This window comes from Phalangium opilio, unplaced genomic scaffold, assembly GCF_054372755.1.
Source record: "Phalangium opilio isolate 3A_F unplaced genomic scaffold, DU_Popi_V2 ptg000523l_1, whole genome shotgun sequence".
Taxonomy (NCBI): domain Eukaryota; kingdom Metazoa; phylum Arthropoda; class Arachnida; order Opiliones; family Phalangiidae; genus Phalangium; species Phalangium opilio.
The window spans coordinates 1,272,110-1,296,308 of NW_028324241.1; the positions used below are offsets into that span (position 1 = coordinate 1,272,110).

General features: G+C 42.9%; 25 non-coding genes across 25 annotated transcripts; all 25 read left to right on the forward strand.

Annotated features, from left to right (window-relative positions):
- The first annotated feature begins 271 nt into the window (after positions 1-271).
- Positions 272-343, forward strand: TRNAA-UGC (transfer RNA alanine (anticodon UGC)). The gene has a single exon. It is a non-coding gene; the product is annotated as a tRNA-Ala (tRNA).
- A 357-nt stretch (positions 344-700) lies between these two features.
- TRNAA-UGC (transfer RNA alanine (anticodon UGC)) lies at positions 701-772 on the forward strand. The gene has a single exon. It is a non-coding gene; the product is annotated as a tRNA-Ala (tRNA).
- A 190-nt stretch (positions 773-962) lies between these two features.
- On the forward strand, positions 963-1,034 carry TRNAA-UGC (transfer RNA alanine (anticodon UGC)). The gene has a single exon. It is a non-coding gene; the product is annotated as a tRNA-Ala (tRNA).
- Positions 1,035-1,130: 96 nt separating this feature from the next.
- Positions 1,131-1,202, forward strand: TRNAA-UGC (transfer RNA alanine (anticodon UGC)). The gene has a single exon. It is a non-coding gene; the product is annotated as a tRNA-Ala (tRNA).
- A 226-nt stretch (positions 1,203-1,428) lies between these two features.
- On the forward strand, positions 1,429-1,500 carry TRNAA-UGC (transfer RNA alanine (anticodon UGC)). Its single transcript has one exon. It is a non-coding gene; the product is annotated as a tRNA-Ala (tRNA).
- A 321-nt stretch (positions 1,501-1,821) lies between these two features.
- Positions 1,822-1,893, forward strand: TRNAA-UGC (transfer RNA alanine (anticodon UGC)). Its single transcript has one exon. It is a non-coding gene; the product is annotated as a tRNA-Ala (tRNA).
- Positions 1,894-2,083: 190 nt separating this feature from the next.
- Positions 2,084-2,155, forward strand: TRNAA-UGC (transfer RNA alanine (anticodon UGC)). The gene has a single exon. It is a non-coding gene; the product is annotated as a tRNA-Ala (tRNA).
- A 190-nt stretch (positions 2,156-2,345) lies between these two features.
- Positions 2,346-2,417, forward strand: TRNAA-UGC (transfer RNA alanine (anticodon UGC)). The gene has a single exon. It is a non-coding gene; the product is annotated as a tRNA-Ala (tRNA).
- Positions 2,418-2,607: 190 nt separating this feature from the next.
- On the forward strand, positions 2,608-2,679 carry TRNAA-UGC (transfer RNA alanine (anticodon UGC)). Its single transcript has one exon. It is a non-coding gene; the product is annotated as a tRNA-Ala (tRNA).
- Positions 2,680-2,869: 190 nt separating this feature from the next.
- TRNAA-UGC (transfer RNA alanine (anticodon UGC)) lies at positions 2,870-2,941 on the forward strand. Its single transcript has one exon. It is a non-coding gene; the product is annotated as a tRNA-Ala (tRNA).
- A 190-nt stretch (positions 2,942-3,131) lies between these two features.
- TRNAA-UGC (transfer RNA alanine (anticodon UGC)) lies at positions 3,132-3,203 on the forward strand. The gene has a single exon. It is a non-coding gene; the product is annotated as a tRNA-Ala (tRNA).
- A 190-nt stretch (positions 3,204-3,393) lies between these two features.
- Positions 3,394-3,465, forward strand: TRNAA-UGC (transfer RNA alanine (anticodon UGC)). The gene has a single exon. It is a non-coding gene; the product is annotated as a tRNA-Ala (tRNA).
- Positions 3,466-3,693: 228 nt separating this feature from the next.
- On the forward strand, positions 3,694-3,765 carry TRNAA-UGC (transfer RNA alanine (anticodon UGC)). Its single transcript has one exon. It is a non-coding gene; the product is annotated as a tRNA-Ala (tRNA).
- Positions 3,766-4,086: 321 nt separating this feature from the next.
- Positions 4,087-4,158, forward strand: TRNAA-UGC (transfer RNA alanine (anticodon UGC)). The gene has a single exon. It is a non-coding gene; the product is annotated as a tRNA-Ala (tRNA).
- Positions 4,159-4,348: 190 nt separating this feature from the next.
- TRNAA-UGC (transfer RNA alanine (anticodon UGC)) lies at positions 4,349-4,420 on the forward strand. The gene has a single exon. It is a non-coding gene; the product is annotated as a tRNA-Ala (tRNA).
- Positions 4,421-4,610: 190 nt separating this feature from the next.
- TRNAA-UGC (transfer RNA alanine (anticodon UGC)) lies at positions 4,611-4,682 on the forward strand. The gene has a single exon. It is a non-coding gene; the product is annotated as a tRNA-Ala (tRNA).
- Positions 4,683-4,910: 228 nt separating this feature from the next.
- TRNAA-UGC (transfer RNA alanine (anticodon UGC)) lies at positions 4,911-4,982 on the forward strand. Its single transcript has one exon. It is a non-coding gene; the product is annotated as a tRNA-Ala (tRNA).
- A 190-nt stretch (positions 4,983-5,172) lies between these two features.
- Positions 5,173-5,242, forward strand: TRNAA-UGC (transfer RNA alanine (anticodon UGC)). Its single transcript has one exon. It is a non-coding gene; the product is annotated as a tRNA-Ala (tRNA).
- A 320-nt stretch (positions 5,243-5,562) lies between these two features.
- TRNAA-UGC (transfer RNA alanine (anticodon UGC)) lies at positions 5,563-5,634 on the forward strand. The gene has a single exon. It is a non-coding gene; the product is annotated as a tRNA-Ala (tRNA).
- A 233-nt stretch (positions 5,635-5,867) lies between these two features.
- Positions 5,868-5,939, forward strand: TRNAA-UGC (transfer RNA alanine (anticodon UGC)). The gene has a single exon. It is a non-coding gene; the product is annotated as a tRNA-Ala (tRNA).
- A 496-nt stretch (positions 5,940-6,435) lies between these two features.
- TRNAA-UGC (transfer RNA alanine (anticodon UGC)) lies at positions 6,436-6,507 on the forward strand. The gene has a single exon. It is a non-coding gene; the product is annotated as a tRNA-Ala (tRNA).
- Positions 6,508-6,675: 168 nt separating this feature from the next.
- On the forward strand, positions 6,676-6,747 carry TRNAA-UGC (transfer RNA alanine (anticodon UGC)). The gene has a single exon. It is a non-coding gene; the product is annotated as a tRNA-Ala (tRNA).
- Positions 6,748-6,974: 227 nt separating this feature from the next.
- On the forward strand, positions 6,975-7,046 carry TRNAA-UGC (transfer RNA alanine (anticodon UGC)). Its single transcript has one exon. It is a non-coding gene; the product is annotated as a tRNA-Ala (tRNA).
- Positions 7,047-7,238: 192 nt separating this feature from the next.
- Positions 7,239-7,310, forward strand: TRNAS-UGA (transfer RNA serine (anticodon UGA)). Its single transcript has one exon. It is a non-coding gene; the product is annotated as a tRNA-Ser (tRNA).
- Positions 7,311-7,369: 59 nt separating this feature from the next.
- TRNAA-UGC (transfer RNA alanine (anticodon UGC)) lies at positions 7,370-7,441 on the forward strand. The gene has a single exon. It is a non-coding gene; the product is annotated as a tRNA-Ala (tRNA).
- Positions 7,442-24,199: the final 16,758 nt, after the last annotated feature.

A 24,199-nucleotide genomic window follows, 5' to 3' on the forward strand; every position in this document is an offset into this window, starting at 1 on the left:
CCATCCGAAGGGGATATAGGTCAGTGGAAGAGCGCTTGCTTTGCATGTGAGAAGTCCAGGGTTCAACCTCCGGTATCTCCATTTCGCGGTTTTAACAAAATATGTATTCTTTTCTGAAAATCTCCACTCATCCATCCGAAGGGGATATAGCTCAGTGGATGAGCGCTCGCTTTGCATGTGAGAAGTCTCGGACTCGACCCTGGTATCTCCATTTCGCGGCTTTAGTCTAAGAGTATTTATTTTTACGATGCTCTCTACTTGTATATCCGAAGGGGATATAGCTCAGTAGAAGAGCGCTCGCTTTGCATGTGAGAAGTCCCGGGTTCAACCCCCGGTATCTCCATTTCGCGGTTTTAACAAAATATGTATTCTTTTCTGAAAATCTCCACTCATCCATCCGAAGGGGATATAGCTCAGTGGATGAGCGCTCGCTTTGCATGTGAGAAGTTTCGGACTCGACCCTGGTATCTCCATTTCGCGGTTTTAGTCTAAAAGTATTTATTTGAATTACAAAACACTTGATTGAATTGAATTGAATTTTTACGATGATCTCTACTTGTACATCCGAAGGGGATATAGCTCAGTGGAAGAGCGCTTGCTTTGCATGTGAGAAGTCCAGGGTTCATCCCCCGGTATCTCCATTTCGCGGTTTTAACAAAATATGTATTCTTTTCTGAAAATCTCCACTCATCCATCCGAAAGGGATATAGCTCAGTGGAAGAGCGCTCGCTTTGCATGTGAGAGGTCCCGGGTTCAACCCCCGGTATCTCCATTTCGCGGTTTTAACAAAATATGTATTCTTTTCTGAAAATCTCCACTCATCCATCCGAAGGGGATATAGCTCAGTGGATGAGCGCTCGCTTTGCATGTGAGAAGTCTCGGACTCGACCCTGGTATCTCCATTTCGCGGTTTTAGTCTAAAAGGATTTAATTTAATGATGATCTCTACTCGTACATCCGAAGGGGATATAGCTCAGTGGAAGAGCGCTTGCTTTGCATGTGAGAAGACCTGGGTTCAACCCCCGGTATCTCCATTTCGCGGTTTTAGTCTAAAAGTATTTATTTGAATTACAAAACACTTGATTGAATTGAATTGAATTTTTACGATGATCTCTACTTGTACATCCGAAGGGGATATAGCTCAGTGGAAGAGCGCTTGCTTTGCATGTGAGAAGACCTGGGTTCAACCCCCGGTATCTCCATTTCGCGGTTTTAACAAAATATGTATTCTTTTCTGAAAATCTCCACTGATCCATCCGAAGGGGATATAGCTCAGTGGATGAGCGCTCGCTTTGCATGTGAGAAGTCCCGTGTTCGACCCTGGTATCTCCATTTCGCGGTTTTAGTCTAAAAGTATTTATTTGAATTACAAAACACTTGATTGAATTGAATTGAATTTTTACGATGATCTCTACTTGTACATCCGAAGGGGATATAGCTCAGTGGAAGAGCGCTTGCTTTGCATGTGAGAAGTCCAGGGTTCAACCCCCGGTATCTCCATTTCGCGGTTTTAACAAAATATGTATTCTTTTCTGAAAATCTCCACTCATCCATCCGAAGGGGATATAGCTCAGTGGAAGAACGCTGGCTTTGCATGTGAGAAGTCCAGGGTTCAACCCCCGGTATCTCCATTTCGCGGTTTTAACAAAATATGTATTCTTTTCTGAAAATCTCCACTCATCCATCCGAAGGGGATATAGTTCAGTGGATGAGCGCTCGCTTTGCATGTGAGAAGTCGCGGACTCGACCCTGGTGTCTCCATTTCGCGGTTTTAGTCTATGAGTATTTATTTTTACGATGCTCTCTACTTGTATATCCGAAGGGGATATAGCTCAGTGGAAGAGCGCTCGCTTTGCATGTGAGAGGTCCCGGGTTCAACCCCCGGTATCTCCATTTCGCGGTTTTAACAAAATATGTATTCTTTTCTGAAAATCTCCACTCAACCATCCGAAGGGGATATAGCTCAGTGGATGAGCGCTCGCTTTGCATGTGAGAAGTCTCGGACTCGACCCTGGTATCTCCATTTCGCGGTTTTAGTCTAAGAGTATTTATTTTTACCATGATCTCTACTTGTATATCCGAAGGGGATATAGCTCAGTGGAAGAGCGCTCGCTTTGCATGTGAGAAGTCCCGGGTTCAACCCCCGGTATCTCCATTTCGCGGTTTTAACAAAATATGTATTCTTTTCTGAAAATCTCCACTCATCCATCCGAAGGGGATATAGTTCAGTGGATGAGCGCTCGCTTTGCATGTGAGAAGTCGCGGACTCGACCCTGGTGTCTCCATTTCGCGGTTTTAGTCTATGAGTATTTATTTTTACGATGCTCTCTACTTGTATATCCGAAGGGGATATAGCTCAGTGGAAGAGCGCTCGCTTTGCATGTGAGAGGTCCCGGGTTCAACCCCCGGTATCTCCATTTCGCGGTTTTAACAAAATATGTATTCTTTTCTGAAAATCTCCACTCAACCATCCGAAGGGGATATAGCTCAGTGGATGAGCGCTCGCTTTGCATGTGAGAAGTCTCGGACTCGACCCTGGTATCTCCATTTCGCGGTTTTAGTCTAAGAGTATTTATTTTTACCATGATCTCTACTTGTATATCCGAAGGGGATATAGCTCAGTGGAAGAGCGCTCGCTTTGCATGTGAGAAGTCCCGGGTTCAACCCCCGGTATCTCCATTTCGCGGTTTTAACAAAATATGTATTCTTTTCTGAAAATCTCCACTCATCCATCCGAAGGGGATATAGCTCAGTGGATGAGCGCTAGCTTTGCGTGTGAGAAGTCCCGGACTCGACCCTGGTATCTCCATTTCGCGGTTTTAGTCTAAGAGTATTTATTTTTACCATGATCTCTACTTGTATATCCGAAGGGGATATAGCTCAGTGGAAGAGCGCTCGCTTTGCATGTGAGAAGTCCCGGGTTCAACCCCCGGTATCTCCATTTCGCGGTTTTAACAAAATATGTATTCTTTTCTGAAAATCTCCACTCATCCATCCGAAGGGGATATAGCTCAGTGGATGAGCGCTAGCTTTGCGTGTGAGAAGTCTCGGACTCGACCCTGGTATCTCCATTTCGCGGTTTTAGTCTAAGAGTATTTATTTTTACGATGATCTCTACTTGTATATCCGAAGGGGATATAGCTCAGTGGAAGAGCGCTCGCTTTGCATGTGAGAGGTCCCGGGTTCAACCCCCGGTATCTCCATTTCGCGGTTTTAACAAAATATGTATTCTTTTCTGAAAATCTCCACTCATCCATCCGAAGGGGATATAGCTCAGTGGATGAGCGCTCGCTTTGCATGTGAGAAGTCTCGGACTCGACCCTGGTATCTCCATTTCGCGGTTTTAGTCTAAGAGTATTTATTTTTACGATGATCTCTACTTGTATATCCGAAGGGGATATAGCTCAGTGGAAGAGCGCTCGCTTTGCATGTGAGAAGTCCCGGGTTCAACCCCCGGTATCTCCATTTCGCGGTTTTAGTCTAAAAGGATTTAATTTAATGATGATCTCTACTCGTACATCCGAAGGGGATATAGCTCAGTGGAAGAGCGCTTGCTTTGCATGTGAGAAGTCCAGGGTTCAACCCCCGGTAACTCCATTTCGCGGTTTTAGTCTAAAAGTATTTATTTGAATTACAAAACACTTGATTGAATTGAATTGAATTTTTACGATGATCTCTACTTGTACAGCCGAAGGGGATATAGCTCAGTGGAAGAGCGCTTGCTTTGCATGTGAGAAGACCTGGGTTCAACCCCCGGTATCTCCAATTCGCGGTTTTAACAAGATATGTATTCTTTTCTGAAAATCTCCACTCATCCATCCGAAGGGGATAGAGCTCAGTGGAAGAGCGCTGGCTTTGCATGTGAGAAGTCCAGGGTTCAACCCCCGGTATCTCCATTTCGCGGTTTTAACAAAATATGTATTCTTTTCTGAAAATCTCCACTCATCCATCCGAAGGGGATATAGCTCAGTGGATGAGCGCTCGCTTTGCATGTGAGAAGTCCCGGGTTCGACCCTGGTATCTCCATTTCGCGGTTTTAGTCTAAGAGTATTTATTTTTACCATGATCTCTACTTGTATATCCGAAGGGGATATAGCTCAGTGGATGAGCGCTCGCTTTGCATGTGAGAAGTCCCGGGTTCAACCCCCGGTATCTCCATTTCGCGGTTTTAACAAAATATGTATTCTTTTCTGAAAATCTCCACTCATCCATCCGAAGGGGATATAGCTCAGTGGATGAGCGCTCGCTTTGCATTTGAGAAGTCCCGGGTTCGACCCTGGTATCTCTATTTCGCGGTTTTAGTCTAAGAGTATTTATTTTTACGATGATCTCTACTTGTATATCCGAAGGGGATATAGCTCAGTGGAAGAGCGCTCGCTTTGCATGTGAGAGGTCCCGGGTTCAACCCCCGGTATCTCCATTTCGCGGTTTTAACAAAATATGTATTCTTTTCTGAAAATCTCCACTGATCCATCCGAAGGGGATATAGCTCAGTGGATGAGCGCTCGCTTTGCATGTGAGAAGTCCCGGGTTCGACCCTGGTATCTCCATTTCGCGGTTTTAGTCTAAGAGTATTTATTTTTACGATGATCTCTACTTGTACATCCGAAGGGGATATAGCTCAGTGGAAGAGCGCTCGCTTTGCATGTGAGAAGTCACGGGTTCAACCCCCGGTATCACCATTTCGCGGTTTTAGTCTAAAAGGGTTTATTTTAACGATGATGTCTACTTGTACATCCGAAGGGGATATAGCTAAGTGGAAGAGCGCTTGCTTTGCATGTGAGAAGACCTGGGTTCAACCCCCGGTATCTCCATTTCGCGGTTTTAGTCTAAAAGTATTTATTTGAATTACAATACACTTGATTGAATTGAATTGAATTTTTAAGATGATCTCTACTTGTACATCCGAAGGGGATATAGCTCAGTGGAAGAGCGCTTGCTTTGCATGTGAGAAGTCCAGGGTTCAACTCCCGGTATCTCCATTTCGCAGTTTTAACAAAATATGTATTCTTTTCTGAAAATCTCCACTCATCCATCCGAAGGGGATATAGCTCAGTGGAAGAGCGCTCGCTTTGCATGTGAGAAGTCCCGGGTTCGACCCTGGTATCTCCATTTCGCGGTTTTAGTCTAAGAGTATTTATTTTTACGATGATCTCTACTTGTATATCCGAAGGGGATATAGCTCAGTGGAAGAGCGCTTGCTTTGCATGTGAAGTCCCGGGTTCAACCCCCGGTATCTCCATTTCGCGGTTTTAACAAAATATGTATTCTTTTCTGAAAATCTCCACTGATCCATCCGAAGGGGATATAGCTCAGTGGATGAGCGCTCGCTTTGCATGTGAGAAGTCCCGGGTTCGACCCTGGTATCTCCATTTCGCGGTTTTAACAAAATATGTATTCTTTTCTGAAAATCTCCACTCATCCATCCGAAGGGGATATAGCTCAGTGGATGAGCGCTCGCTTTGCATGTGAGAAGTCTCGGACTCGACCCTGGTATCTCCATTTCGCGGTTTTAGTCTAAGAGTATTTATTTTTACGATGATCTCTACTTGTATATCCGAAGGGGATATAGCTCAGTGGAAGAGCGCTCGCTTTGCATGTGAGAAGTCCCGGGTTCAACCCCCGGTATCTCCATTTCGCGGTTTTAGTCTAAAAGGATTTAATTTAATGATGATCTCTACTCGTACATCCGAAGGGGATATAGCTCAGTGGAAGAGCGCTTGCTTTGCATGTGAGAAGTCCAGGGTTCAACCCCCGGTAACTCCATTTCGCGGTTTTAGTCTAAAAGTATTTATTTGAATTACAATACACTTGATTGAATTGAATTGAATTGAATTTTTAAGATGATCTCTACTTGTACATCCGAAGGGGATATAGCTCAGTGGAAGAGCGCTCGCTTTGCATGTAAGAAGTCCCGGGTTCAACCCCCGGTATCACCATTTCGCGGTTTTAGTCTAAAAGGGTTTATTTTAACGATGATGTCTACTTGTACATCCGAAGGGGATATAGCTAAGTGGAAGAGCGCTTGCTTTGCATGTGAGAAGTCCCGGGATCAACCCCCGGTATCTCCATTTCGCGGTTTTAGTCTAAAAGTATTTATTTGAATTACAATACACTTGATTGAATTGAATTGAATTGAATTTTTAAGATGATCTCTACTTGTACATCCGAAGGGGATATAGCTCAGTGGAAGAGCGCTTGCTTTGCATGTGAGAAGTCCAGGGTTCAGCCCTCGGTATCTCCATTTCGCGGTTTTAACAAAATATGTATTCTTTTCTGAAAATCTCCACTCATCCATCCGATGAGGATGTAGCTCAGTGGATGAGCGCTCGCTTTGCATGTGAGAAGTCCCGGGTTCAGCCCCCGGTATCTCCATTCCGCGGTTTTAGTCTAAAAGGATTTACTTTAATGATGATCTCTACTTGTACATCCGAAGGGGATATAGCTCAGTGGTAGAGCGATCGCTTTGCATGTGAAAAGTCCCGGGATCAACCCCCGGTATCTCCATTTCGCGGTTTTAGTCTAAAAGTATTTATTTGAATTACAAAACACTTGATTGCATTGAATTGAATTTTTACGTTGATCTCTACTTGTACATCCGAAGGGGCAATCTCCATTTCGCGGTTTTGTCTAAAAGGATTTATTTTAACGATGATCTCTACTTGTACATCCGAAGGGGATATAGCTCAGTGGAAGAGTGCTCGCTTTGCATGTGAGAAGTCCCGGGATCAACCCCCGGTATCTCCATTTCGCGGTTTTAGTCTAAAAGTATTTATTTGAATTACAAAACACTTGATTGAATTGAATTGAATTTTTAAGATGATCTCTACTTGTACATCCGTAGGGGATATAGCTCAGTGGAAGAGCGCTTGCTTTGCATGTGAGAAGTCCAGGGTTCAACCCCCGGTATCTCGCTTTCGCGGTTTTAACAAAATATGTATTCTTTTCTGAAAATTTCCACTCATCCACCCGAAGGGGATATAGCTCAGTGGAAGAGCGCTCGCTTTGCATGTAAGAAGTCCCGGGTTCAACCCCCGGTATCTCTATTTCGCGGTTTTAGTCTAAAATGATTTACTTTAATGATGATCTCTACTCGTACATCGGAAGGGGATATAGCTCAGTGGAAGAGCGCTCGCTTTGCATGTGAGAAGTCCCGGGTTCAACCCATGGTATCTCCATTTCGCGGTTTTAGTCTAAAAGTATTTATTTTTTCGATGATCTCTAATTGTACATCCGAAGGGGATATAGCTCAGTGGAAGAGCGCTGGCTTTGAATGTGAGAAGTCCAGGGTTCAACCCCCGGTATCTCCATTTCGCGGTTTTAACAAAATATGTATTCTTTTCTGAAAATCTCCTCTCATCCATCCGAAGGGGATATAGCTCAGTGGAAGAGCGCTTGCTTTGCATGTGAGAAGTCCAGGGTTCAACCCCCGGTATCTCCATTTCGCGGTTTTAACAAAATATATATTCTTTTCTGATCAGGACAAACTGAAAAAGAATCACAATGACGTAGTTATAAATGCTGCCTGCGTGGTGGCGAAAGATAAACTGTCTAAATACATGAAAATGTCCAATAACGAAGCATTTTGGGTAGCCATTGGTAAGTACTCTCCCAATTCCACACATAATGTCCTTAAATGTGCTCCATGGTTTATGGTAAATGACTGATTGAAGGTTGATATAAATCTACAAAGGGATAACTACAATCGATAATGCCCTTAGTGTTTTAAGGCATATGCTAATCATCTAACGTTTAACGTTGTAGTGGTGGACCCTACTTTAAAGATGGACTTCATTCAATCCAACTACGCCAAAGCCGAGGCCAAAACAATAAAAGCAAAAGTGCTAACCATCTACAACGACGTATATGACCAATCCTCAGTAACCTCCAGTAGCTTGAATGCAGTTCAAGACCCTGTTGGTATTTTAGCTTACTATCCTAAACTGCCCGTAAGGCTAGCTAGGTGTTCTGAGCTTCTAAAATATATGAAAGACGACCTTCAACCTCCCAAAACTAACGTTCTGCAGTGGTGGAAGGTTAGTTTTTCCTTGGTTTCTTATGCATTCGAAAGTTGCATTTGCTTCTGGCGCACTAACATTGCCCTCTATGCAGATATCTAGGTGTTTATAGTTTGTTTCATTCTTAGGCCAATGAAGACGTTTATACAGGAGTCTCAAAAATGGCCAGAGATTTCTTGGCCATTCCGGCTACCTCTGTTCCCGCAGAAGAGATATTTTCGCTAGGAACAAATTTCGTGACATCCTAAAGAGGTAGCCTAAGTTCCCAAACTATATCTGCAATGATGTGTTTGAAAGCTTGGTGGAAATAAATTTGTGCAATTTGATAATATTTTAAAACTAAATTACTATGAAAAATAAAAAAAAGATATGTTCCAGCAGTATACGACAAATGCGATACAAAACGGAAACGCTCAGGTGCAAAGGTTTTTGTCTGTTACGTACTTGATGATAAAAAAGATAAATCCGATTCGTGGTCGTTTACCAACAAATTCAATTTGTAATCCTTTACACAAAATACATGCAGATAAATACCAAAATATGTTCTATATGTTTTGATAATGAGTTCTTGGGTTTGAAATGGAAAATAAAATAGTTGAACATAGTCTGATAGGTAATCGCTCACAGATTACGGTTCAAATTATAAACCTCCATGTAAAATCTAATTGAACTAACTTATTGTATTTGCTATTCGGTAAAGTATTTTTGGGGAAGGATTACTAAAATGGTGATTTTTTTTCGTAGTTAAGAATTATTATCCAAGCGCTAGTACACATTTGCCGAAAAAAATATATATTAATATACCGATTAACCATAGTTATTTGAATTCATTGGCTAAAACGATCAGAAAATCCCGACCCCTAATCTGAATCTAATAAGAATTTTTTTAAATAATTGATGTTTTATAATCATGTCTTCAAAAGTGAAAATTTGAATATCTGTTTCTTCAGGCAGTTAATTTTCTGAAATTATCTTTCACACTTTCTGGTGTTTGTCTACAATGACAGTTTTTAATAATATCTGTTACTTCAGTCTTCGTATTAATTAAAATTGTTTAGAAAACACAGGAGAGAAAAAGCTTAATTACCAGCCGTCGTTAATCCGGCTTAATTATCAGCCGTCGATAACCTAGCTAAATTACCAGTCGCCGGTAATCTAGCTTAATTACCAGTGGTCTCTAATCTAGCTGAATTACCAGTCGTCTCTAATCTAGCTTAATTACCAGTCGTCTCTAATCTAGCTTAATTTCCAGTCGTCTCTAATCTAGCTTAATTAACAGTCGTCGGTAATCTAGCATAATTACCAGTCGTCGGTAATCTAGCTTAGTTACCAGTCGCCGGTAATCTAGCCTAATTACCATTCGTCGGTAATCTAGCTTAATTACCAGTCGTCGATAATCTAGATTAATTACCAGTCGTCGGTAATCTAGCTTAGATACCAGTCGTCGGTAATCTAGCTTAATTGCCAGTCGTCGGTAATCTAGCTTAGATACCAGTCGTCGGTAATCTAGCTTAATTACCAGTCGTCGGTAATCTAGCTTAGATACCAGTCGTCGATAATCTAGCTTAGTTACCAGTCGTCAATAATCTACCTTAATTACCAGTCGTCGGTAATCTAGCTTAGATACCAGTCGTCGATAATCTAGCTTAGATACCAGTCGTCGATAATCTAGCTTAGATACCAGTCGTCGGTAATCTAGCTTAGATACCAGTCGTCGATAATTTAGCTTAGATACCAGTCGTCGGTAATCTAGCTTAGATACCAGTCGTCGGTAATCTAGCTTAGATACCAGTCGTCGATAATCTAGCTTAGATACCAGCCCTCGGTAATCTAGCTTAATTACCAGTCGCCGGTAATCTGACTTAATTACCAGTCGCCGGTAATCTGTCTTAATTACCAGTCGTCGGTTATCTAGCTTAATTACCAGTCGACGGTAATCTAGCTTAATTACCAGTCGTCGCTAATCTAGCTTAATTACCATTTGGCGCTAATTTAGCTTATTTACCAGCCGTCGATAATCTAGCTTAATTACCAGTCGTCGGTAATGTAGCTTAATTACCTACCGTCGATAATCTAGCTTAATTACCAGTCGCCGGTAATCTAGCTTAATTACCAGTCGTCGGTAATCTAGCTTATTACCAGTCGTCGATAATCTAGCTTAATTACCAGTCGTCGGTAATCTAGCTTAGATACCAGTCGTCGATAATCTAGCTTAGATACCAGTCGTCGATAATCTAGCTTAGATACCAGTCGTCGATAATCTAGCTTAGATACCAGTCTTCGGTAATCTAGCTTAGTGTAACGAGAGAAGGCGCCCTAAACGTTCCATGCCACTAGAAGGCGCTCGCATCCACGACGGGTCTTGCGGAACAATATGCAACGCACAAGTCACGGACTACCGCCGTTATCCCCGGTTCAATTGCCTGAACCAAGACACTAACTAACTTTTCATATTTTATTTATGTTGAACATTATCATTTGTTAATATCGTTTTGATCTCACTTAACTTTATATTAATTTTGTTTCGCTAAGTTTGTTAAAATTACTAATGGAAAATTTATGTATCTCCGACTCAACTACTCGGTGAGCAATAATTAGGGGGAAAATGTAACGAGAGAAGGCGCCCTAAACGTTCCATGCCACTAGAAGGCGCTCGCATCAATAACCTTTGACCTCACCGCGCTTCTCACAGGTATAAGAAGAGATGAATAGGGGGGGAGAAGGCAGTTGAAGGTAACCGCGGGAGTAGACGGTAATTATCCCTCGCCGAGTAAATCAAAAAGAGTCGGACGTTTATGTTATAACAATAATATTTTGATAACGCAAGTACAAGAAATAAAGCACTGGGAATTTACGTAAAGTATATTATTTATTGAAATATTATTTTTTTTGCACGATGTATGCTCTGCATAGCACGATTTAGTAACTCCCGTTACATTTGGTGGCCCATGGGGGGAACGCGTTAATACTTGCCGTCGTTAAGAATACTTCGGGCCTAACTACCTCGTGGTCGCTCCCCTCGACTTTGTGCATGCTTGTTCCTATTAAAACAGTCTCGGGTTAGCCTTGCGATGAATTCTACTTTTGTTAATGCCACTATTAACCTCGGCTCTGGCTTGGTGTCGTTACTTGGCACGAATGTAGTAGCCTTACTTATGTGGTTTTTTGGTTTATTTTGTGATTTCACTACCTTCGCTGCATATAACTATGCCTTATTCGCCACAGGCCGCGTCATTTTCTCGTTACTCGTCGTTCGATATTCCGCTCGTTCTATGTTACGTATCCGACCAAATAGTGACTTACTGCGTTTAATTGATTTTCTTGCCAGTATAGTTCCGGAATTACTCTTATTTATTGGAGTGGGTCTGCACCGATTAGGTGTAATCTTTATTCGACTCGTTTACAATAGTTTTAACAGTTATGTGGTCGGAACTCGATTGAGATGGGCTCAATCTGCCGGGTTGTCTCCTCAGCCCCAGTATGGGTATGTACCTAGCCCTAGTTCTGGAGTTACTGTCACTCCGACGTCTCCACCTATCACTCAACCTGGGGGAATTACTCCAGTACTTCCTGCACAGCCTCTGGTCTGAAGTGTTAATGCCACTTCTATAGACACCTTGGTTACTCTATTGCAACAATTACAGGCACAATTAACCCAGTCCTTACCACCCGCAGTTTCCCAGCCAGGAAACGGAGGAGAAGCCTTTACACCCCCGGAACCACCCACCGGTGAGGGTTCATTTGAGGATAGGACGAGACGCTGGTCTGGCCTTTCTGGGATTGACATGTCCCGTCATTCTTCCGCCACATCTCATGATCCCCGACATGTGCATTGGGATACCACTAATCAAGACCCCCACACTGGTGCTTCCGGTGTTTTGGCTCCTGATTCAGAAATACAGTATGGCAAGAGGACCGGCCAGGCATATCACACCACCTCCACTCCAATGGGCAACCCTTCTGGTACAACCATTCCGGACTCATTCCTTGGCAATAGTTACCTGCCTCACTTTGGCCCGACTCCTTTACACTCTGGGTCGTATAAATTAGATCTACCGGAATTCTCTGGCAATGATGATGAAAATCCGAAGAAATATCTAGAAGATCTGGAAACCTACGTTCGTCTGAAACGAATACCTGTTGATGACCTTCTTTATCTTCTCCACAAGTCTCTACGAGAACGTGCTTCCGTCTGGTTGGACGAGTTCAAGGCCAAGCAGGGTCCTTGCCCTTTCCAATGGGACCGGTTTGTACATGCTTTTAGTACCAAATTTCTCTCAGCAGATCGGGAGAGAACCTTGAGGACTATTCTCAACCAGGAACGGCAAAAGCCGTATGAGAATCTGTTGGAATTTGAGTCCCGGATCTTACGATTAAACAGGGCCTTGCGGGAACCTTATGGCTCGGAGGATCTACTCCGTATAGTGTTGGGTAACATTCATGAGAAATACCAGGCCTCCATTTCTCCTGCTTGGTGCGATTCCCTAGACACTTTTGAAAATGAGGCTCGGAGAATAATGGCTCGAGAATTAACATGGCCCTCTACTACCTCCAACTCTCCGGGCCGGAAGGTACAATTCCAACCGAATATATCCCGAAATGGCGGGCGTAATCAACGGAACCGTTCGGGAGGTAATGGACGTGGTCGTAATCAAGAGACCTCTACTCCGAGTAATACTGGTGTATTACCGTTGAATCCTCGATTCCAACGCACACCTCCACGACCTACATCTCCTGGTCGGGAAGCGGTTCGTTCATCTCCGACCCCTCCGGAAAACTAAGAGAAGTTGCCACTGCCGCAGGATCTAGGCAACTATGGTATTCCTATCCTGTTTTGTTGGCCACCGGTAAAGGCTATGGCATAAAATTAACTATTAACAAGTCTACTAACCTCGCTTTTGTTGATTCTGGATATAACTGTTGTTTCATAAATTTATCTATGTTACGTTCATTGGGGTTATTATCCCATATGGTCCGACGAAAGGATATCACGGCTACAGGCTTTTTGACCGATCTTCCTCTGGTTGGTACAGTAACCATTAAGAGACAGCTTGAGAATGGGACGTATTTAAATGAGATGACATATGATGTAGCCGAGTATCTTCCGTATCCTATCGTATTAGGCAGCAATTTCCTTGTCAATAATCATGTGATCTCAGACTGGGGGAACCGGGTACTTCATATCAATGGAACCACTGTTCCCCTATACGAAATGGGGTCTCCCTACCAGCCTCCTAACGACATGCCATCCCATATTACGGAGCAGATGTCCGCCATTATGGGACCGTCATTAACAGCTGGACAACGTCAGGAATTAACAACCCTCTTGGAACAATTTCCAGATGTCGTAACAGATAGGATCGGAAGGACTACCTGGGTTAAACATAAGATCCGACTACTCCCTGGATCCACACCCATCTCTAAACGTCCTTATCACGCGGGCCTCAAGACCCGGAAGATCATTGAGGACCAAATAGAAGAGATGTTACGCCTGGATGTCATTGCTCCTTCTAATAGCCCTTTTGCTAGTCCCGCCATCGTTGTCCCAAAGAAAGATTGTTCGGAGGGACGTTTTTGTGTAGATAGCCGTGCCCTAAACCATATCACTGTTACCGATCCCTACCCCTTGCCTCGGATTGACGATATACTTGACACTTTTCAGAAACCTCAGTTTATCTCCAAGTTCGATTTGCGGTCCGGATTCTGGGAAATCCCGATGGATCCAAAAAGTTCCCAATATACTGCCTTCGTCACACATAAAGGGAAATTCCAGTTTAAGGTCATGCCCTTTGGTCTCAAGAACGCCCCTGCCACCTTCCAACGCCTCATGGATAAGGTCCTGAAGCATGGACGTCACTTGGGGATCGTGGCCTATCTGGATGACATAATAATTTTCTCACGCTCTTGGGACGAACATGTCCAGGCAATCCAGTATCTGTTGTCCCGTCTCCGGAAGGCTGGCCTCACCCTAAAAATCTCCAAATGCCAAATCGGCTGCCACGAAGTAAAGGTATTGGGTTATACGGTATCCCAGGAAGGTATCGCCATAGATGATTATAAGGTCAAGGACATTTGGAAGGTAAAACCACCCCGAAATGTAAAGGAACTGTCCACCTTTCTGGGAATGGTGACTTGGCACGCAAAATTTATACCTCAAGTTACTGACGTCCTAGTGCCTTTACAACAGTTACGCCGAAAGAATGTTCCTTGGGTATGGGGAAGGAGCAACAATTGGCTTTCGACACCATCAAGCAGAAGATCGTCAACGCCGCTTTATTACGCGTTCCCGATCCGGAATGTGATTACATTCTCACCACGGATGCGAGTGACCACGCCTTGGGTGCTATGTTGTCTCAGATACAAGATGGCAAGGAAGTCCCATTAGCCTATTATAGTCGTGCGTTCCAAGGGGCCCAGAAGAACTACGGCATTCCTGAGAAGGAATGTTTGGCAGTCGTGGAGTCGATTCGGAAATTTCGCCCATACCTGGAAGGCCGACATTTTACCGTCATTACGGATCATAAGGCATTAGCTTGGCTGTTCACCCTTAAGGACCAGAAGAGTAAACTACTTCGTTGGGCCATCGAGCTTCAAGAATACGATTTTGACATCGTACATTGTTCAGGGAAATCAAACAGGGGGGCCGATGCATTATCTAGACCCGTTGAGGACTTGACGGAAAGCGTTAATACTCCTATTAAAACGTTTTTGAGTATTTTCATAGCCTCGGACAACAATGAAGATGAACGAAATTAGGGCCGCTCAAGGAAATGATCCTTGCTGGGCTCGTCTTCTAACAGGCCTATGTTAAGGGAACTCTGACCCATTATATCAACTTGAGGATGATCTTATCTGGCTAAAACGCTCAACGTTCCGACCTGCCAAGATCTTGATCCCAGAATCTCTGCATCATCGGGTATTGGATTTGTAACACAACCATCCCGTCTCTGGTCATCGAGGCCGGTTGGCTACAGAACGAAAGGTCCTGGCCCGTTACTATTTCCCTAATTTCCGCCCCATTATTCGACGCTACGTTCAACAATGTGTGACATGTCAACAATATAAGGCACGGAATTGTAAGACTCCCGGTAAGATGCTGTCTAACATAACAACGTTTGGTCCTAACCAATTAATAGGGATCGACATGATGGGTCCGTTGCCCATCACGCAGCGACAGAACCGATTTCTGGTTGTTATTGTGGATTACTTCACTAAGTATGTCGAGATTACAGCTGTTCGTAATATAACTGCTCTCACCGTCGGAAATGTCTTTATAAAATACATCTCCCGTCATGGATCACCGGAGGCCGTTTGCTCGGATAATGGCACTCAGTTTACGTCAGCCTTATGGTCCCACGTGTGCCGAATAATGAAGGTGAAGGCCAAATTCACTACCCCCTACCACCCTCAAACTAATCTAACCGAGCGAGTTAACCGGGTCTTGGGTGAAATGATAAGTATGTACGTAGGAAATAGCCATAACCGATGGGATTTGGGCCTGGAAATGCATCAGCTAGCTATCAATTCGGTCATCCATGTTACAACGGGTCACTCTCCATTTTCCTTGGTCTACGGTCGAGAACCCCGCTTGCCATGGGATCATGACGAGGATACTCGTGACTTTTCTGATCGCCAGGTTGGACCAGAGGAATTAACTGCCTATGAACGAGGACCACTGCGAGACCTTCAGGAAATCCGAGAAGAAGCCGAATCGTTCTCCCGTATAGCCCAAATGAAGCAGAAACATTAATACGATATACATTATGGAGGTTCCGAGATGGAGTGCGGTCAGTTGGTCTGGAAACGAACCCATAAACTTTCCCGAGCATCCACAGGATTTTCCGCCAAGTTCGCTCCCGCATGGGAGGGCCCGTATCGAATTATATCCAAACAAGGGCCGCTAACATATGTCTTACGCCACGAGATCACAGGAGCACCTGCCGGGACATGGCACATCAGTCAACTTAAATACTTCATATCCCAGGAGGACCAGAATCCAGTAGGGGATGTGATTAATGTGTCCGTTGATGAGGATGATCACCTGGAAACCCAAATCACAGAACCCGATACCGGACCCGAACCTTTTAACGCTAATTTAATTCAATCTTTTAACTCTTTAATTGACTCTATCACCTCTGGTCCGACAGATAACTCTGATACTTTGTTGGGCGACTCCATATCTCTTGATGATCCTCCGGATACGACCATAGCACCCCTCCTGGTGCCCTTTAAACTCGGTTGGACCCGAGAGGTGGTAAAGCGTAAAAAACCCTCACCCTCGGGACAAACACACGATGAGTATTATTATACCACCGGACCACCACGGTACCGTATACGGTCATGGCCCGATTACGAACAGTTACCACACGTGGGGCCGGTTTTAACACGGGAGAACTTCCGTTTTGGACCTGAACCCATACCTGGGGCTCCTCCGAATCAGGAAATTTTCAGGGACGCCCGGTAGTTCCGTTACCTTAATCACTAATCGGATATCTATTCCTTCCCTAGTATGCCTACCTCATCAGAAGAAAATGGTACGATCATTGTGACCATCAAACCAGGGTACCGCTCTGTTGGAGTCCGCACGTCGCCAAGAAAACATCCTCTCCACGAAGAAGAACTTCCATCACCCCGTCTACGTACTCGGGGTCGATCTTGGGCCCGTTCCCGACATCGCCGATATCGAAGTCCCTCAGTTGAGCATAGAGGAGATTCCACCCGAGCTCTAGCCAGGTCACCTACTCTACGTAGGCCAAGATCTAGGTCACCTCGTCTACGTAGGCCAAGATCTAGGTCACGTCCTCTACGTAGGCCAAGATCTAGGTCACCTCCTCTACGTAGGCCAAGATCTAGGTCACTTCCACTACGTAGGCCAAGATCTAGGTCACCTCCACTACGTAGGCCAAGATCTAGGTCACCTCCTCTACGTAGGCCAAGATCTAGGTCACCTCCTCTACGTAGGCCAAGATCTAGATCACCTCCTCTACGTAGGCCAAGATCTAGATCACCTCCTCTACGCAGGCAACGATCCTCTCCACAATGTCATCAACACAGCAGTGTTAGACCTGCTCCGCACGCTCCGGAGTGCTCCTATTGCGGGCTGCGTGGGCATCACCGGGAGGCCTGCCCATATCGTAGGCGATGCTACCGTTGTCGGCGGACAGGACACTTGGCGAGTGTTTGCCCCCATCCACGACGGGTCTTGCGGAACAATATGCAACGCACAAGTCACGGACTACCGCCGTTATCCCCGGTTCAATTGCCTGAACCAAGACACTAACTAACTTTTCATATTTTATTTATGTTGAACATTATCATTTGTTAATATCGTTTTGATCTCACTTAACTTTATTTTAATTTTGTTTCGCTAAGTTTGTTAAAATTACTAATGGAAAATTTATGTATCTCCGACTCAACTACTCGGTGAGCAATAATTAGGGGGAAAATGTAACGAGAGAAGGCGCCCTAAACGTTCCATGCCACTAGAAGGCGCTCGCATCAATAACCTTTGACCTCACCGCGCTTCTCACAGGTATAAGAAGAGATGAATAGGGGGGGAGAAGGCAGTTGAAGGTAACCGCGGGAGTAGACGGTAATTATCCCTCGCCGAGTAAATCAAAAAGAGTCGGACGTTTATGTTATAACAATAATATTTTGATAACGCAAGTACAAGAAATAAAGCACTGGGAATTTACGTAAAGTATATTATTTATTGAAATATTATTTTTTTTGCACGATGTATGCTCTGCATAGCGCGATTTAGTAACTCCCGTTAGATAAACTGTCTAAATACATGAAAATGTCCAATAACGAAGCATTTTGGGTAGCCATTGGTAAGTACTCTCCCAATTCTACACATAATGTCCTTAAATGTGCTCCATGGTTTATGGTAAATGACTGATTGAAGGTTGATATAAATCTCCAAAGGGATAACTACAATCGATAATGCCCTTAGTGTTTCAAGGCATATGCTAATCATCTAACGTTTAACGTTGTAGTGGTGGACCCTACTTAAAAGATGGACTTCATTCAATCCAACTACGCCAAAGCCGAGGCAAAAAAAAATAAAAGCAAAAGTGCTAACCATCTACAACGACGTATATGACCAATCCTCAGTAACCTCCAGTAGCTTGAATGCAGTTCAAGACCCTGTTGGTATTTTAGCTTACTATCCTAAACTGCCCGTAAGGCTAGCTAGGTGTTCTGAGCTTCTAAAATATATGAAAGACGACCTTCAACCTCCCAAAACTAACGTTCTGCAGTGGTGGAAGGTTAGTTTTTCCTTGGTTTCTTATGCATTCGAAAGTTGCATTTGCTTCTGGCGCACTAACATTGCCCTCTATGCAGATATCTAGGTGTTTATAGTTTGTTTCATTCTTAGGCCAATGAAGACGTTTATACAGGAGTCTCAAAAATGGCCAGAGATTTCTTGGCCATTCCGGCTACCTCTGTTCCCGCAGAAGAGATATTTTCGCTAGGAACAAATTTCGTGACATCCTAAAGAGGTAGCCTAAGTTCCCAAACTATATCTGCAATGATGTGTTTGAAAGCTTGGTGGAAATAAATTTGTGCAATTTGATAATATTTTAAAACTAAATTACTATGAAAAATAAAAAAAAGATATGTTCCAGCAGTATACGACAAATGCGATACAAAACGGAAACGCTCAGGTGCAAAGGTTTTTGTCTGTTACGTACTTGATGATAAAAAAGATAAATCCGATTCGTGGTCGTTTACCAACAAATTCAATTTGTAATCCTTTACACAAAATACATGCAGATAAATACCAAAATATGTTCTATATGTTTTGATAATGAGTTCTTGGGTTTGAAATGGAAAATAAAATAGTTGAACATAGTCTGATAGGTAATCGCTCACAGATTACGGTTCAAATTATAAACCTCCATGTAAAATCTAATTGAACTAACTTATTGTATTTGCTATTCGGTAAAGTATTTTTGGGGAAGGATTACTAAAATGGTGATTTTTTTTCGTAGTTAAGAATTATTATCCAAGCGCTAGTACACATTTGCCGAAAAAAATATATATTAATATACCGATTAACCATAGTTATTTGAATTCATTGGCTAAAACGATCAGAAAATCCCGACCCCTAATCTGAATCTAATAAGAATTTTTTTAAATAATTGATGTTTTATAATCATGTCTTCAAAAGTGAAAATTTGAATATCTGTTTCTTCAGGCAGTTAATTTTCTGAAATTATCTTTCACACTTTCTGGTGTTTGTCTACAATGACAGTTTTTAATAATATCTGTTACTTCAGTCTTCGTATTAATTAAAATTGTTTAGAAAACACAGGAGAGAAAAAGCTTAATTACCAGCCGTCGTTAATCCGGCTTAACTATCAGCCGTCGGTAATCTAGCTAAATTACCAGTCGCCGGTAATCTAGCTTAATTACCAGTCGTCTCTAATCTAGCTTAATTACCAGTCGTCTCTAATCTAGCTTAATTACCAGTCGTCGGTAATCTAGCATAATTACCAGTCGTCGGTAATCTAGCTTAATTACCAGTCGCCGGTAATCTAGCCTAATTACCATTCGTCGGTAATCTAGCTTAATTACCAGTCGCCGGTAATCTAGCTTAATTACCAGTCGTCTCTAATCTAGCTTAATTACCAGTCGTCTCTAACCTAGCTTAATTACCAGTCGTCGGTAATCTAGCATAATTACCAGTCGTCGGTAATCTAGCTTAATTACCAGTCGCCGGTAATCTAGCCTAATTACCATTCGTCGGTAATCTAGCTTAATTACCAGTCGTCGATAATCTAGCTTAATTACCAGTCGTCGATAATCTAGCTTAATTACCAGTCGTCGGTAATCTAGCTTAGATACCAGTCGTCGGTAATCTAGCTCAGATACCAGTCGTCGGTAATCTAGCTTAGATACCAGTCGTCGGTAATCTAGCTTAATTACCAGTCGTCGGTAATCTAGCTTAATTACCAGTCGTCGGTAATCTAGCTTAATTACCAGTCGTCGGTAATCTAGCTTAATTACCAGTCGTCGATAATCTAGCTTAATTACCAGTCGTCGGTAATCTAGCTCAGATACCAGTCGTCGATAATCTAGCTTAGATACCAGTCGTCGATAATCTAGCTTAGATACCAGTCGTCGGTAATCTAGCTTAGATACCAGTCGTCGATAATCTAGCTTAGATACCAGTCCTCGGTAATCTAGCTTAATTACCAGTCGCCGGTAATCTGACTTAATTACCAGTCGCCGGTAATCTGACTTAATTACCAGTCGTCGGTTATCTAGCTTAATTACCAGTCGACGGTAATCTAGCTTAATTACCAGTCGTCGGTAATCTAGCTTAGATACCAGTCGTCGATAATCTAGCTTAGATACCAGTCGTCGATAATCTAGCTTAGATACCAGTCGTCGATAATCTAGCTTAGATACCAGTCGTCGGTAATCTAGCTTAGATACCAGTCGTCGATAATCTCGCTTAGATACCAGTCCTCGGTAATCTAGCTTAATTACCAGTCGCCGGTAATCTGACTTAATTACCAGTCGCCGGTAATCTGACTTAATTACCAGTCGTCGCTAATCTAGCTTAATTACCATTTGGCGGTAATTTAGCTTAATTACCAGTCGTCGGTAATCTAGCTTAATTACCAGTCGTCGGTAATCTAGCTTAATTACCAGTCGTCGGTAATCTAGCTTAGATACCAGTCGTCGATAATCTAGCTTAATTACCAGTCGTCGATAATCTAGCTTAATTACCAGTCGTCGGTAATCTAGCTCAGATACCAGTCGTCGATAATCTAGCTTAGATACCAGTCGTCGATAATCTAGCTTAGATACCAGTCGTCGGTAATCTAGCTTAGATACCAGTCGTCGATAATCTAGCTTAGATACCAGTCCTCGGTAATCTAGCTTAATTACCAGTCGCCGGTAATCTGACTTAATTACCAGTCGCCGGTAATCTGACTTAATTACCAGTCGTCGGTTATCTAGCTTAATTACCAGTCGACGGTAATCTAGCTTAATTACCAGTCGTCGATAATCTAGCTTAATAACCAGTCGTCGGTAATCTAGCTTAGATACCAGTCGTCGATAATCTAGCTTAGATACCAGTCGTCGATAATCTAGCTTAGATACCAGTCGTCGATAATCTAGCTTAGATACCAGTCGTCGGTAATCTAGCTTAGATACCAGTCGTCGATAATCTCGCTTAGATACCAGTCCTCGGTAATCTAGCTTAATTACCAGTCGCCGGTAATCTGACTTAATTACCAGTCGCCGGTAATCTGACTTAATTACCAGTCGTCGCTAATCTAGCTTAATTACCATTTGGCGGTAATTTAGCTTATTTACCAGCCGTCGATAATCTAGCTTAATTACCAGTCGTCGGTAATGTAGCTTAATTACCTACCGTCGATAATCTAGCTTAATTACCAGTCGTCTCTAATCTAGCTTAATTACCAGTCGTCGGTAATCTAGCATAATTACCAGTCGTCGGTAATCTAGCTTAATTACCAGTCGTCGGTAATCTAGCTTAATTACCAGTCGTCGGTAATCTAGCTTAGATACCAGTCGTCGATAATCTAGCTTAATTACCAGTCGTCGGTAATCTAGCTTAGATACCAGTCGTCGATAATCTAGCTTAGATACCAGTCGTCGATAATCTAGCTTAGATACCAGTCGTCGATAATCTAGCTTAGATACCAGTCGTCGATAATCTAGCTTAGATACCAGTCGTCGATAATCTAGCTTAGATACCAGTCGTAGTTAATCTAGCTTAGATACCAGTCGTCGATAATCTCGCTTAGATACCAGTCCTCGGTAATCTAGCTTAATTACCAGTCGCCGGTAATCTGACTTAATTACCAGTCGCCGGTAATCTGACTTAATTACCAGTCGTCGCTAATCTAGCTTAATTACCATTTGGCGGTAATTTAGCTTAATTACCAGTCGTCTCTAATCTAGCTTAATTACCAGTCGTCGGTAATCTAGCATAATTACCAGTCGTCGGTAATCTAGCTTAATTACCAGTCGTCGGTAATCTAGCATAATTACCAGTCGTCGGTAATCTAACTTAGTGACCAGTCGCCGGTAATCTAGCCTAATTACCATTCGTCGGTAATCTAGGTTAATTACCAGTCGTCGATAATCTAGCTTAATTACCAGTCGTCGGTAATCTAGCTTAGATACCAGTCGTCGGTAATCTAGCTTAATTACCAGTCGTCAGTAATCTAGCTTAATTACCAGTCGTCGGTAATCTAGCTTAATTACCAGTCGTCGGTAATCTAGCTTAATTACCAGTCGTCGGTAATCTAGCTTAATTACCAGTCGTCGGTAATCTAGCTTAATTACCAGTCGTCGGTAATCTAGCTTAGATACCAGTCGTCGATAATCTAGCTTAATTACCAGTCGTCGATAATCTAGCTTAATTACCAGTCGTCGGTAATCTAGCTTAGATACCAGTCGTCGATAATCTAGCTTAGATACCAGTCGTCGATAATCTAGCTTAGATACCAGTCGTCGGTAATCTAGCTTAGATACCAGTCGTCGGTAATCTAGCTTAATTACCAGTCGTCGGTAATCTAGCTTAATTACCAGTCGTCGGTAATCTAGCTTAATTACCAGTCGTCGGTAATCTAGCTTAGATACCAGTCGTCAATAATCTAGCTTAATTACCAGTCGTCGATAATCTAGCTTCATAACCAGTCGTCGATAATCTAGCTTAGATACCAGTCGTCGATAATCTAGCTTAGATACCAGTCGTCGATAATCTAGCTTAGATACCAGTCGTCGATAATCTAGCTTAGATACCAGTCGTCGGTAATCTAGCTTAGATACCAGTCGTCGATAATCTCGCTTAGATACCAGTCCTCGGTAATCTAGCTTAATTACCAGTCGCCGGTAATCTGACTTAATTACCAGTCGCCGGTAATCTGACTTAATTACCAGTCGTCGCTAATCTAGCTTAATTACCATTTGGCGGTAATTTAGCTTATTTACCAGCCGTCGATAATCTAGCTTAATTACCAGTCGTCGGTAATGTAGCTTAATTACCTACCGTCGATAATCTAGCTTAATTACCAGTCGTCTCTAATCTAGCTTAATTACCAGTCGTCGGTAATCTAGCATAATTACCAGTCGTCGGTAATCTAGCTTAATTACCAGTCGTCGGTAATCTAGCTTAATTACCAGTCGTCGGTAATCTAGCTTAGATACCAGTCGTCGATAATCTAGCTTAATTACCAGTCGTCGGTAATCTAGCTTAGATACCAGTCGTCGATAATCTAGCTTAGATACCAGTCGTCGATAATCTAGCTTAGATACCAGTCGTCGATAATCTAGCTTAGATACCAGTCGTCGATAATCTAGCTTAGATACCAGTCGTCGATAATCTAGCTTAGATACCAGTCGTAGTTAATCTAGCTTAGATACCAGTCGTCGATAATCTCGCTTAGATACCAGTCCTCGGTAATCTAGCTTAATTACCAGTCGCCGGTAATCTGACTTAATTACCAGTCGCCGGTAATCTAGCCTAATTACCATTCGTCGGTAATCTAGGTTAATTACCAGTCGTCGATAATCTAGCTTAATTACCAGTCGTCGATAATCTAGCTTAATTACCAGTCGTCGGTAATCTAGCTTAGATACCAGTCGTCGGTAATCTAGCTTAATTACCAGTCGTCAGTAATCTAGCTTAATTACCAGTCGTCGGTAATCTAGCTTAATTACCAGTCGTCGGTAATCTAGCTTAATTACCAGTCGTCGGTAATCTAGCTTAATTACCAGTCGTCTTTAATCTAGCTTAATTACCAGTCGTCGGTAATCTAGCTTAGATACCAGTCGTCGATAATCTAGCTTAATTACCAGTCGTCGATAATCTAGCTTAATTACCAGTCGTCGGTAATCTAGCTTAGATACCAGTCGTCGATAATCTAGCTTAGATACCAGTCGTCGATAATCTAGCTTAGATACCAGTCGTCGGTAATCTAGCTTAGATACCAGTCGTCGATAATCTAGCTTAGATACCAGTCCTCGGTAATCTAGCTAAATTACCAGTCGCCGGTAATCTAACTTAATTACCAGTCGCCGGTAATCTGACTTAATTACCAGTCGTCGGTTATCTAGCTTAATTACCAGTCGACGGTAATCTAGCTTAATAACCAGTCGTCGCTAATCTAGCTTAATTACCATTTGGC